Below are 13026 nucleotides of genomic sequence, written 5' to 3'. Positions count from 1 at the left end.
TGTCAAATGCCTCTGAAAAGCAATCTGAGCATGGATCACTTTTCGGAGGAACAGCATTTAGTTGCTGGTACTATGAACAAGCAAAAAACAAACAAGAAATAAAAAAAAAAAACGACAAATATAGGTTCTAATTGCACACATATAGCGGTTCAGGATTAAAAGCGCATACCGTATTTATAGGCGTATAACACACACCTTTTTCCCCTTAAAATCAGGGAAAAATTGTGGGTGCGTGTTATACGCAGATCCTCCGTGATTTCTCCGTGATTTTTGGGCTCTCAACTGCTTTCGGCCCTTCTCCCGGCTTTCAGCCACCTTCGGCCGTTCTCGGCGGCCGAAAACCGCCGAGGAGGGCCAAGAGCGGGCAAGTACGGCCGAAGGTGGGCAAAAGCCGCCGAGTACGGCCGAGTATGGCCAAAGGCGGCCGAGAACTACCGGGCGCCGCCAAGATACACAGGACATCTTGGCGGCGCCATTTTTAAAAATAAAAGCTGACATTATCACTGAGGGGACAAAGATGCACAAGGCTGCATGACACACAGGCTGCATGACAAGGCTGCAATGACGGACAGGCTGCATGACAAGGCTGCAATGACGGACAGGCTGCATGACAAGGCTGCAATGACGGACAGGCTGCATGACAAGGCTGCAATGACGGACAGGCTGCATGACAAGGCTGCAATGATGGACAGGCTGCATGACAAGGCTGCAAATGACACTGACAAGGCTTCAGATGGACACTGATAAGGCTGCATTGATGGGCATTTAAATGTAAGTTGTTTTTTTTTTCCTTAAATTTCCCTCCTAAAAGTTTTTTTCCTTAAAATTCCCTCCTAAACTTGGGGTGTGTGTTATACGCCAGCGCGTGTTATACACCGATAAATACGGTACATAAAATGGTACACACACATATGCATGCACATTTAAACCAGTGGCGGCTGCTGCTCAAAATTTTTAGGCGGAGCGTAAACAAACTGAAAGAAACCCATCCATTGCAACCGCTGTGCCCATCAAATGCCGCCACTGTGCCCATTAAATGCCACCACTGTAAATCCCCCTCCGTTTGTCCCCCTTGCACTGCCCGGCACTTACCCTGTCTCTGCGGGGCAGCGAGTAACGGCCATGAGCGGGGTCCTCCATGTGTCTCCTGCCGAACTCATCTCTCATTCTCTCCTCCTGATTGGCTGAAACGATAGGCGCAGCTATTTGTCGCCTATCAGGCGACGGGTAAAAGACCCGCACACATAATTGGCGGGAAGGCGGTTTTAGTGCTAGGAAAGTGAATATTAATTTATTTTCTAACACACCTGGGTGGGCTGTGTGCGTCAAGCACGGCACTCACAGTTCACCAATTTTGAAGCCTATTAGAGCCTATGGCCCTAATCAGGTGCTTCAAAAAACACCCCCCGCCACTGTAATTCAGGTGCCGGAAAAGGGTTTAGACGCCTAAATATGGGGGTGGCAGTGGTGGCCATGCTATTCATGAATCTATCTATTGTTCATAGATTGGGTGGCTGGAGAGAGGGGGCGGCACCTGTGCGCTCTTATGAACACACCGCCACTGATAAACACATGCACACTCACATACATACTGTACATGCATACATACATGCACACATACAGTAGATAGATAGTGATAAAAAATGGCAGACCTTTACCTTGGCTCTTTCTGCCCGGTACTGCACTGTAGGGGGAGACAAAGAGCACAGCACTGTGCTTTCACTTTAGGTTAATTATGTTTAACCCTTTGCCAACGAGCGTACGCAGATGTGCGTAGTCGGCTTCCGGGGGTTATACCGGGATGATGCCCGCACCTGCAGGCATCATCCCGGTACTGTTTTTCAGAGCCGGCGATTGGCTTTCCAGCCATAACAACCAATACGGCTAAAAGCCGCTCGGCTGTTATGCCGGAGGAGTGGGAGGGGACGTCCCGCCTCCCGCCGCTCTTACCGGGGCTCCCGTTCAAGCGGGGAGCACCGATCGCACATCCGATGCCTCCGGCATCTAGGGAGGGACTGGAATGAAGCCGTAATTGTAAACACGGAAGCGACATCATTTTTATTTTTTTTTAAACAATTTATTAATATTAAAATAAATAAGAGAAAATAAAAAATTAACCGCATGTGTAAACGGTGTTCAAATCACACATGTGAAGTATCGCCACGTTCGTCAGAGTGAGAGCAATAATTCTAGCACTAGACCTCCTCTGTAACTCTAACTCTAACCTGGTAATCGGAAAAAAAATTTAAGCGTCACCTATGTCGTCATTCCACGAGTGCGTGCAATTATAAAGTGTGACATATTTGGTATCTATTTACTCGGCGTAACATTATCTTTCACATTATGCAAAACATTTGGGCTAATTTTACTGTTTCATTTTTTTTTTTAATTCATAAAAGTGTCCCTTTTCCCAAAAAGTGGTGTTTAAAACACTGCTGCACAAATACTGTGTGACATAAAATATTGCAACAATCACCGTTTTATTCTCTAGAGTCTCTGCTAAAAAAATTATATATATAATGTTTGGGGGTTCCAAGTAATTTTCTAGCAAAAAATATGGGTTTTAACTTGTAAACACCAAATGTCAAAAATAGGCGTAGTCATGAAACGGTTAAATATTCTACACACAACGGCGGAGGATAGGATTGGGGGCGGAGCCAGCTCCGGAGAGGGGCGGGGCCTCGAGCGAGACTGTAGTAAGCGAGTGACGTCACAGAGGGGCAGAGCCGTTATAAACGCGCTGAGCTCAGAGAGGAATTAGTATGCAGCAAGCCGCCCACAGGAGCGGTTCAGTGTGTCTGCGCTCCGTCCAATGTAACAGCGTGATCCCAGATTACTATGTACAAGTACAGAATAGGTGGCAGGAAGCATTAGGAGGTAGGAGCGGACATCTTTAATGAGGCAAAGGACATCCCACAATACAGCAAAAGGTAGGAGATAGGACGACAGGGGCGGGGCCGGTTTAAACTAGAGGCGTAACTGCTCCGCCTACCCGGTACATATTGAAACCAGATTGGTGTGTTCAGGAGAATGGGCGGGACTGAGCGATCACATCCTGCTAAACTAACAAACACATGGGATTGAAGGGGGTGGGGCTTTGGCTAGAAAGAGGTGGGAACTGTATGTTCAAAATAAATGTTTAAAGAGGTAAGAAAAATAAACTCACATTAACCACGTATATTAACTGTGGGGCTGCGTCTCCTGTGAGCAGAATGATGTACAGGTACTTGATTCTGCACTTGTGGATCTGAGCGCTGTTTTGACTCGCTGCTGCTGTGATTAGAGACACCGAGAGCTAATCAGCTGCTTCAGCGGACCCCGATGTCCACCGGGCCCCTGATGATTGTTTGTTTCCAACAGAGGCCGAACAGTGGTATGGCGATGTAAACAAGCCCCCCCTTAAGTCAGGGTCCCCGGAGAGCCCCCCCTTACGTCAGGATCCCCAGAGAGCCCCCCTTACATCAGGGTCCCCAGAGAGCCCCCCTTACATCAGTGTCCACAGAGAACCCCCCATACATCAGGGTCCCCAGAGAGACCCTGACCCCCTCCTTATTTCAGGGTCCCCAGAGAGCCCCCTTACATCAGGGTCCCCAGAGAGCCCCCCATACATCAGGGTCCCCAGAGAGCCCCCCCATACATCAGGGTCCCCGGAGAGCCCCCCTTACATCAGGGTCCCCAGAGAGCCCCCCTTACATCAGGGTCCCCAGAGAGCCCCCCCTTACATCAGGGTCCACAGAGAACCACCCATACATCAGGGCCCCCAGAGAGCCCCCCCATACATCAGGGTCCCCAGAGAGCCCCCCCATACATCAGGGTCCCCAGAGAGCCCCCCCATACATCAGGGTCCCCAGAGAGCCCCCCTTACATCAGGGTCCCCGGAGAGCCCCCCCATACATCAGGGTCCCCAGAGAGCCCCCCTTACATCAGGGTCCCCAGAGAGCCCCCCTACATCAGGGTCCCCAGAGAGCCCCCCCTTACATCAGGGTCCACAGAGAACCACCCATACATCAGGGCCCCCAGAGAGCCCCCCCATACATCAGGGTCCCCAGAGAGCCGCCCCATACATCAGGGTCCCCAGAGAGCCCCCCCATACATCAGGGTCCCCAGAGAGCCCCCCTTACATCAGGGTCCCCGGAGAGCCCCCCTTACATCAGGGTCCCCGGAGAGCCCCCCATACATCAGGGTCCCCAGAGAGCCCCCCTACATCAGGGTCCCCAGAGAGCCCCCCATACATCAGGGTCCCCAGAGAGCCCCCCTTACATCAGGGTCCCCAGAGAGCCCCCCCTTACATCAGGGACCCCAGAGAGCCCCCCCTTACATCAGGGCCCCCAGAGAGCCCCCCCCCATACATCAGGGTTCCCAAACTTAACCCCCCCCCAGAGGTTCCTCTGTGCCTGGCTGTCTGTGTACCTCCAACCCCCAGCACAGGGGGAGGTGGGAGATGGCGATCAGCAGCTCTATGGTGCTTGTGGACCGCGGGATCTCCCTGGGGCTTGTAGTTCTCTTCCTGATTCTGTACAGTGGAGAGGGGAGGGGCCTCTGACCCGGGCAGCAGTTGGCAACAACGTACAAGCAGAGCGACTCACTTGTACACTGAAGAGTGAAACTTGCAGCTGCCCGGGTCAGAGGCCCCTCCTCTCTCCACTCTATACACTCTGATGGAGAAATACAAGCCCCAGGGAGATGGTGTGAGCACCATAGAGCTGCCGATCGCCACCTCCCACCACTGCATCCCAAACTGAAAGCCAGAGGTGCGGGGGGGTATGCTGTGTCTTGCCCCCTCCCCCCCACAGCGGCAGAATGGCAGGGCCTAGTCGACTGCAGCGACCCTGAAAGTTCCACCGCAGCACTGCTAGCAGCATCTCTTAGGACAGGGGTGTCCAAACTTTTTTCAAAGAGGGCCAGATTTGACGAAGTGAACATGCGCGAGGGCCGCTCGTTTTTCCTGACATTCTTTGAACCATTAAAATTCGGTCTGAGTGTGTCTGTCCGAGCACTAATACACGGCCCAACAAAAATTCTCTTGCCTTTGTTGCTCTCGTTCCCGACACACAGACGAATGCTCTGCTCTTTAGGGGTACCGTTAATTCTTAATGGTACCCCACACATTGGAAAACGTGAGGTTCTTTTGGTGCAGTGCAATTAAAAAAAAAAAGCATTTTTGTGGGTAGGGAAGCCCATTGAAATGAATAGGCTGCCCTACACACAGCAACACAGATGTGAACCAATGGCTTGTTCATATGTCAGGTTGAAGGGGGCAGTAAAACCACATGGTTAAGCTGTTTTTACAACTCCCAACTTCTCCCCCTTTAGCTGCAGAGGGAGCAGCTGGGGGTGTACACATGCTGTGGCTGCAGCTGGAGGTATACCCAGGGTGAATGGGCCTGCACTGCAATTACCCCGCAACTGTCGGGGTTGCACAGTTGCGGTATAGTGATGCTGAATTTACGGGCTTAAAACAGGTGTTGAGGAGGCAACATAATGCCTCTTTACTGCCTTTCAAATGCCTCTAAAAAGCGATATGTGCATGACCTGCTTTTCAGAGGAGCAGCAGTCCTGGCTGCTTTCACACACAAGCTCTACAAAAGCAGTTCTGATGGTACAAGAATAGGGGGGGGCAGGATTAAATGTAACATACACACAGACACATGCACACACATGCAGGCACATACACACATGCACACACACACATACAGACACATGCATACAGACACGTACAGAAACATGCACACACATATATACATACAGACAGACACTAGGGCTGGGGAAAAAATCAATTTAAATCTTGAATCGGGTGGAGAGGCCAAATCGATTCAAAATTTCGGCAAATCTATTTTTTCGATTTTTTTTTTTTATTTAATTTTTTTTTAAATTTCACCAGGACTGGCGCTGACACTGTGCCGGTCCTGAGAAGCTGCGGGCAGGAGTTTTTAGGCGCGGCCGCGGCTTTGGCCTAGTCCGCGAGGCTGGACGCCGCAGACTAGGCCGAAGCTACGGCCTTGCCTAAAAACTCCTGCCCGCAGCTCCTCGGGACCGTCGCGTTGTCCATCAAAAAAAAAAAAAAACTCGTTTTGAATTTTTTTTTTTTTTTTTTTAATTGCAGATTTTTTTTTTAAATCGCCCAACTCTAACAGACACACGCACACACATACAGACACATGCACAGGCACACACATACAAAACAAATGCATACACATACATACAGACACATGCACACACATACATATAGACACGTGTACACACATGCATACACATACATACATACAGACACGTGTACACACATGCATACACATACATACAGACACATGCACACACATACATACATACAGACACGTGTATACACATGCATACACATACATACAGATATACATGCACACAAATACAGACACATGCACACACACATACAGACACATACACACACACATACACACACATCCAGACACATGCATACACATACATACAGACACATGCACACACATACAGACACATGCACACACACACTCATACAGACACATAGACACACACACATGCCTACACATACATGCATACAGGCATACATACATATGCACATACACACATAAAGACACATACACACGCACACACAGACACATGCATACACATACATGCATACATACAGACACACGCACACACACATACAGACACACATGCAAAGACACATGAATAAAGCCCTTTTAAAACGAATCTAGCTTTTAGCACCGTACTGTTCCTTTCCAGCTTCTTCATTCAGCCGGGTACTGCACTGTAGGGGGAAGCAGAGAGCACAGCACACTCCCCTGCCCTTTACGTCCACTTTTGAGGCTGACAAGCTTCTCACAGTGCTGATGTACAGTTCGGCAGGGGATTGGGCTCATCTAACAGCCCTGATCCCTCGGCACACTGGTTCAGACAGGAGCTTCTCACGGGCCCCCTACTGGCCGCGGGCCCTCGGTCGGCGTCCTAATGACTGAATGGTCAGACCGCCTCTGTTGATATTATGTTTATTTGTAATTTTGAAGAATTATGGAACATTTCTTTAATACTTGGAGGATTATGAATGTATTATTGTGTGTGTATATATATATATATATATATATATATATATATATATATATATATATATATATATATATATGTATATTCATTTACTTAAAGAATTGGGTTTCTTGTAATTGACTTATATTGAATTGGTAAATTATCACTGAATTTAATTATGCTTTTATATGTATATAAAAACCTCACTATCTGTATATATTTCTATCAGTATTAGCAATGCAGCGTCACTTCACTTCCACATTTCTATACACTATATGTAATTACAGTGACTAATTTGCTTCTATAAATTATTTATTCACTGATACCGTGGAAATATCACCAATTTATTATCACATGATTATAATTGTGAAGAGCATCAGCCAGCTGAAGGTGTCAGCTGAGCCATCGATGTCAGAGGCTTAAAGTTGAGAACTAATCGTCCCATGTGATGGTGCACACTTGAGCATAAAAGAAAATGGACAAGTAGAGTGCTGTGGGATGAGATGGACAAAGATGGCAAAGAATATGGAGAGGGGATCATATTTTCAGTGTACAGTGCTTTTGTTAACTCCACCGTGGCCGGTCCCAAGTCCATGCTGAGAAAGGAGGAGGGTTGAGGACTGGGTCATAAATACAGCCTTGTAGCAACATCAGCTAGCTGAATGTGTCGGCCGAGCCACCAATGTCAGAGGATTAAAGTTGAGAACTAGTGGTCACGTTTGATGGTGCACGGTCGAGCATGAAATAAGATGATGGCCTATTTAAATGCTGAGGAACTCCATTCTGTGGAGAATGGAAAGCAACACATTATAAATGTGAACGGTATCAGCCTGCTGAACGTGTCGGCTGAGCCATCCATATCAGAGGCTTAAATCTGGGAACTAGTGGTCACGTTTGATGGTGCATGCTCGAGCATAATGAAAAGGGACTATTTAATTGCTGAGGAACCCCATTCTGCGGAGAATGGAAAGCAGCACATCATTATAAATGTGAACGGTATCAGCCAGCTGAACGTGTCGGCTGAGCTATCAATGTCAGAGGCTTAAAGTTGTAAACTAGTGGTCCCGTTTGATGGTGCACGGTCAAGCATGAAATAAGATGACGGCCTATTTAAATGCTGAGGAACCCCATTCTGCGGAGAATGGAAAGCAGCACATTATAAATGTGAACAGCATCAGCCAGCTGATGTGTCGGCTGAGCCATCAATGTCAGAGGCTTAAAGCGTATAAATAGTGGTCCTGTTTGATGGTGCATGGTTGAGCATGAAATAAGATGACGGCCTATTTAAATGCTGAGGAACCCCATTCTGCGGAGAATGGAAAGCAGCACATTATAAATGTGAACAGCATCAGCCAGCTGAACGTGTCGTCTGAACCATCAATGTCAGAGGCTTAAAGTTGTGAACTAGTGGTCCCGTTTGATGGTGCACGGTCGAGCATGAAATAAGATGATGGCCTATTTAAATGCTAAGGAACCCCATTCTGCGGAGAATGGAAAGCAGCACAACATTATAAATGTGAACAGCATCAGACAGCTGAACGTGTCGGCTGAACCATCAATATCAGAGGCTTAAAGTTGTGAACTAGTGGTCCCGTTTGATGGTGCACGGTCGAGCATGAAATAAGATGACGGCCTATTTAAATGCTGAGGAACCCCATTCTGCGGAGAATGGAAAGCAGCACATCATTATAAATGTGAACGCCATTAGCCAGCTGAACGTGTCGGCTGAGCCATCAATGTCAGAGGCTTAATGTTGTGAACTAGTGGTCCCGTTTGATGGTGCACGGTTGAGCATGAAATAAGATGACGGCCTATTTAAATGCTGAGGAACCCCATTCTGCGGAGAATGGAAAGCAGCACATCATTATAAATGTGAACGGTATCAGCCAGCTGAACGTGTCGGCTGAGCCATCCATATCAGAGGCTTAAATCTGGGAACTAGTGGTCACGTTTGATGGTGCATGCTCGAGCATAATGAAAAGGGACTATTTAATTTCTGAGGAACCCCATTCTGCGGAGAATGGAAAGCAGCGCATCATTATAAATGTGAACGGCATCAGCCAGCTGAACATGTCGGCTGAGCCATCATTGTCAGAGGCTCAAAGCGGAGAACTAGTGGTCACGTTTGATGGTGCACGGTCGAGCATGAAATAAGATGATGATCTATTTAAATGCTGAGGAACCCCATTCTGCGGAGAATGGAAAGCAACACATCATTATAAATGTGAACGGTATCAGCCAGCTGAACGTGTCGGCTGAGCCAACAATGTCAGAGGCTTAATGTTGTGAACTAGTGGTCCCGTTTGATGGTGCACGGTTGAGCATGAAATAAGATGACGGCCTATTTAAATGCTGAGGAACCCCATTCTATGGAGAATGGAAAGCAGCACATTATAAATGTGAACAGCATCAGCCAGCTGAACGTGTCGGCTGAACCATCAATGTCAGAGGCTTAAAGTTGTGAAATAGTGGTCCCGTTTGATGGTGCACGGTTGAGCATGAAATAAGATGACGGCCTATTTAAATGCTGAGGAACCCCATTCTGCGGAGAATGGAAAGCAGCACATTATAAATGTGAACAGCATCAGCCAGCTGAACGTGTCGGCTGAGCCATCAATGTCAGAGGCTTAAAGCGTATAAATAGTGGTCCTGTTTGATGGTGCACGGATGAGCATGAAATAAGATGACGGCCTATTTAAATGCTGAGGAACCCCATTCTGCGGAGAATGGAAAGCAGCGCATCATTATAAATGTGAATGGCATCAGCCAGCTGAACGTGTCGGCTGAGCCATCCATATCAGAGGCTTAAATCTGGGAACTAGTGGTCACGTTTGATGGTGCATGCTCGAGCATAATGAAAAGGGACTATTTAATTGCTGAGGAACCCCATTCTGCGGAGAATGGAAAGCAGCACATTATAAATGTGAACAGCATCAGCCAGCTGAACGTGTCGGCTGAACCATCATTGTCAGAGGCTCAAAGCGGAGAACTAGTGGTCACGTTTGATGGTGCACGGTCGAGCATGAAATAAGATGACGGCCTATTTAAATGCTGAGGAACCCCATTCTGCGGAGAATGGAAAGCAGCACATCATTATAAATGTGAACGGTATCAGCCAGCTGAACGTGTCGGCTGAGCCATCATTGTCAGAGGCTCAAAGCGGAGAACTAGTGGTCACGTTTGATGGTGCAAGGTCGAGCATGAAATAAGATGATGGCCTATTTAAATGCTGAGGAACCCCATTCTGCGGAGAATGGAAAGCAGCGCATCATTATAAATGTGAACGGCATCAGCCAGCTGAACGTGTCGGCTGAGCTATCAATGTCAGAGGCTTAAAGCAGAGAAATAGAGGTCCCGTTTGATGGGGCACGGTCGAGCATGAAATAAGATGACGGCCTATTTAAATGCTGAGGAACCCCATTCTGCGGAGAATGGAAAGCAGCACATTATAAATGTGAACAGCATCAGCCAGCTGAACGTGTCGGCTGAGCCATCAATATCAGAGGCTTAAAGTTGTGAACTAGTGGTCCCGTTTGATGGTGCACGGTCGAGCATGAAATAAGATGATGGCCTATTTAAATGCTGAGGAACCCCATTCTGTGGAGAATGGAAAGCAGCACATCATTATAAATGTGAACGGTATCAGCCAGCTGAACGTGTCGGCTGAGCTATCAATGTCAGAGGCTTAAAGTTGTAAACTAGTGGTCCCGTTTGATGGTGCACGGTTGAGCATGAAATAAGATGACGGCCTATTTAAATGCTGAGGAACTCCATTCTGCGGAGAATGGAAAGCAGCACATTATAAATGTGAACAGCATCAGCCAGCTGAACGTGTCGGCTGAGCCATCCATATCAGAGCCTTAAATCTGGGAACTAGTGGTCACGTTTGATGGTGCATGCTCGAGCATAATGAAAAGGGACTATTTAATTGCTGAGGAACCCCATTCTGCGGAGAATGGAAAGCAGCACATCATTATAAATGTGAACGGTATCAGCCAGCTGAACGTGTCGGCTGAGCTATCAATGTCAGAGGCTTAAAGTTGTAAACTAGTGGTCCCGTTTGATGGTGCACGGTCAAGCATGAAATAAGATGACGGCCTATTTAAATGCTGAGGAACCCCATTCTGCGGAGAATGGAAAGCAGAACATTATAAATGTGAACAGCATCAGCCAGCTGATGTGTCGGCTGAGCCATCAATGTCAGAGGCTTAAAGTTGTGAAATAGTGGTCCCGTTTGATGGTGCACGGTTGAGCATGAAATAAGATGACGGCCTATTTAAATGCTGAGGAACCCCATTCTGCGGAGAATGGAAAGCAGCACATTATAAATGTGAACAGCATCAGCCAGCTGAACGTGTCGGCTGAACCATCAATATCAGAGGCTTAAAGTTGTGAACTAGTGGTCCAGTTTGATGGGGCACGGTCGAGCATGATATAAGATGACGGCCTATTTAAATGCTGAGGAACCCCATTCTGCGGAGAATGGAAAGCAGCACATCATTATAAATGTGAACGGCATCAGCCAGCTGAACGTGTCGGCTGAACCATCAATGTCAGAGGCTTAAAGCGTATAAATAGTGTTCCTGTTTGATGGTGCACGGTTGAGCATGAAATAAGATGATGGCCTATTTTAATGCTGAGGAACCCCATTCTGCGGAGAATGGAAAGCAGCACATCATTATAAATGTGAACGGCATCAGCCAGCTGAACGTGTCGGCTGAACCATCAATGTCAGAGGCTTAAAGCGTATAAATAGTGGTCCTGTTTGATGGTGCACGGTTGAGCATGAAATAAGATGACGGCCTATTTAATTGCTGAGGAACCCCATTCTGCGGAGAATGGAAAGCAGCGCATCATTATAAATGTGAACGGTATCAGCCAGCTGAACGTGTCGGCTGAGCTATCAATGTCAGAGGCTTAAAGTTGTAAACTAGTGGTCCCGTTTGGTGGTGCACGGTCGAGCATGAAATAAGATGACGGCCTATTTAAATGCTGAGGAACCCCATTCTGCGGAGAATGGAAAGCAGCGCATCATTATAAATGTGAACGGCATCAGCCAGCTGAACGTGTCGGCTGAGCCATCAATGTCAGAGGCTTAAAGCAGAGAAATAGTGGTCCCGTTTGATGGTGCACGGTTGAGCATGAAATAAGATGACGGCCTATTTAAATGCTGAGGAACCCCATTCTGCGGAGAATGGAAAGCAGCACATTATAAATGTGAACAGCATCAGCCAGCTGAACGTGTCGGCTGAACCATCAATATCAGAGGCTTAAAGTTGTGAACTAGTGGTCCCGTTTGATGGTGCACGGTCGAGCATGAAATAAGATGACGGCCTATTTAAATGCTGAGGAAACCCATTCTGCGGAGAATGGAAAGCAGCACATCATTATAAATGTGAACAGCATCAGCCAGCTGAACGTGTCGGCTGAACCATCAATGTCAGAGGCTTAAAGTTGTGAACTAGTGGTCCCTTTTGATGGTGCACGGTCGAGCATGAAATAAGATGACGGCCTATTTAAATGCTGAGGAACCCCATTCTGCGGAGAATGGAAAGCAGCGCATCATTATAAATGTGAACGGTATCAGCCAGCTGAACGTGTCGGCTGAGCCATCAATGTCAGAGGCTCAAAGCGGAGAACTAGTGGTCACGTTTGATGGTGCACGGTCGAGCATGAATTAAGATGACGGCCTATTTAAATGCTGAGGAACCCCATTCTGCGGAGAATGGAAAGCAGCACTACATTATAAATGAGAACGGTATCAGCCAGCTGAACGTGTCGGCTGAGCTATCAATGTCAGAGGCTTAAAGTTGTGAACTAGTGGTCCCTTTTGATGGTGCACGGTCGAGCATGAAATAAGATGACGGCCTATTTAAATGCTGAGGAACCCCATTCTGCGGAGAATGGAAAGCAGCGCATCATTATAAATGTGAACGGTATCAGCCAGCTGAACGTGTCGGCTGAGCCATCAATGTCAGAGGCTCAAAGCGGAGA

General features: G+C 47.5%; 1 long non-coding RNA gene across 1 annotated transcript in view; it reads left to right on the top strand.

Moving 5' to 3' along the window:
- The first annotated feature begins 2776 nt into the window (after positions 1–2776).
- LOC143957090 (uncharacterized) overlaps positions 2777–13026 on the top strand; it is a 49233-nt gene continuing 38983 nt past the window's right edge. Inside the window, exon 1 of the long non-coding RNA XR_013270055.1 lies at positions 2777–2930. This is a non-coding gene — a long non-coding RNA (uncharacterized LOC143957090). The remainder of the gene's footprint in view (positions 2931–13026) is intronic.

The sequence above is a fragment of the Lithobates pipiens genome, unplaced genomic scaffold, assembly GCF_037356315.1.
Source record: "Lithobates pipiens isolate NorthernLeopardFrog02 unplaced genomic scaffold, aLitPip1_a1.2 Scaffold_51, whole genome shotgun sequence".
NCBI classification, from domain to species: Eukaryota; Metazoa; Chordata; class Amphibia; order Anura; family Ranidae; genus Lithobates; species Lithobates pipiens.
The sequence above is the reverse complement of the archived record's forward strand: the minus strand, read 5'-3'. Positions and strand labels throughout refer to the sequence as shown.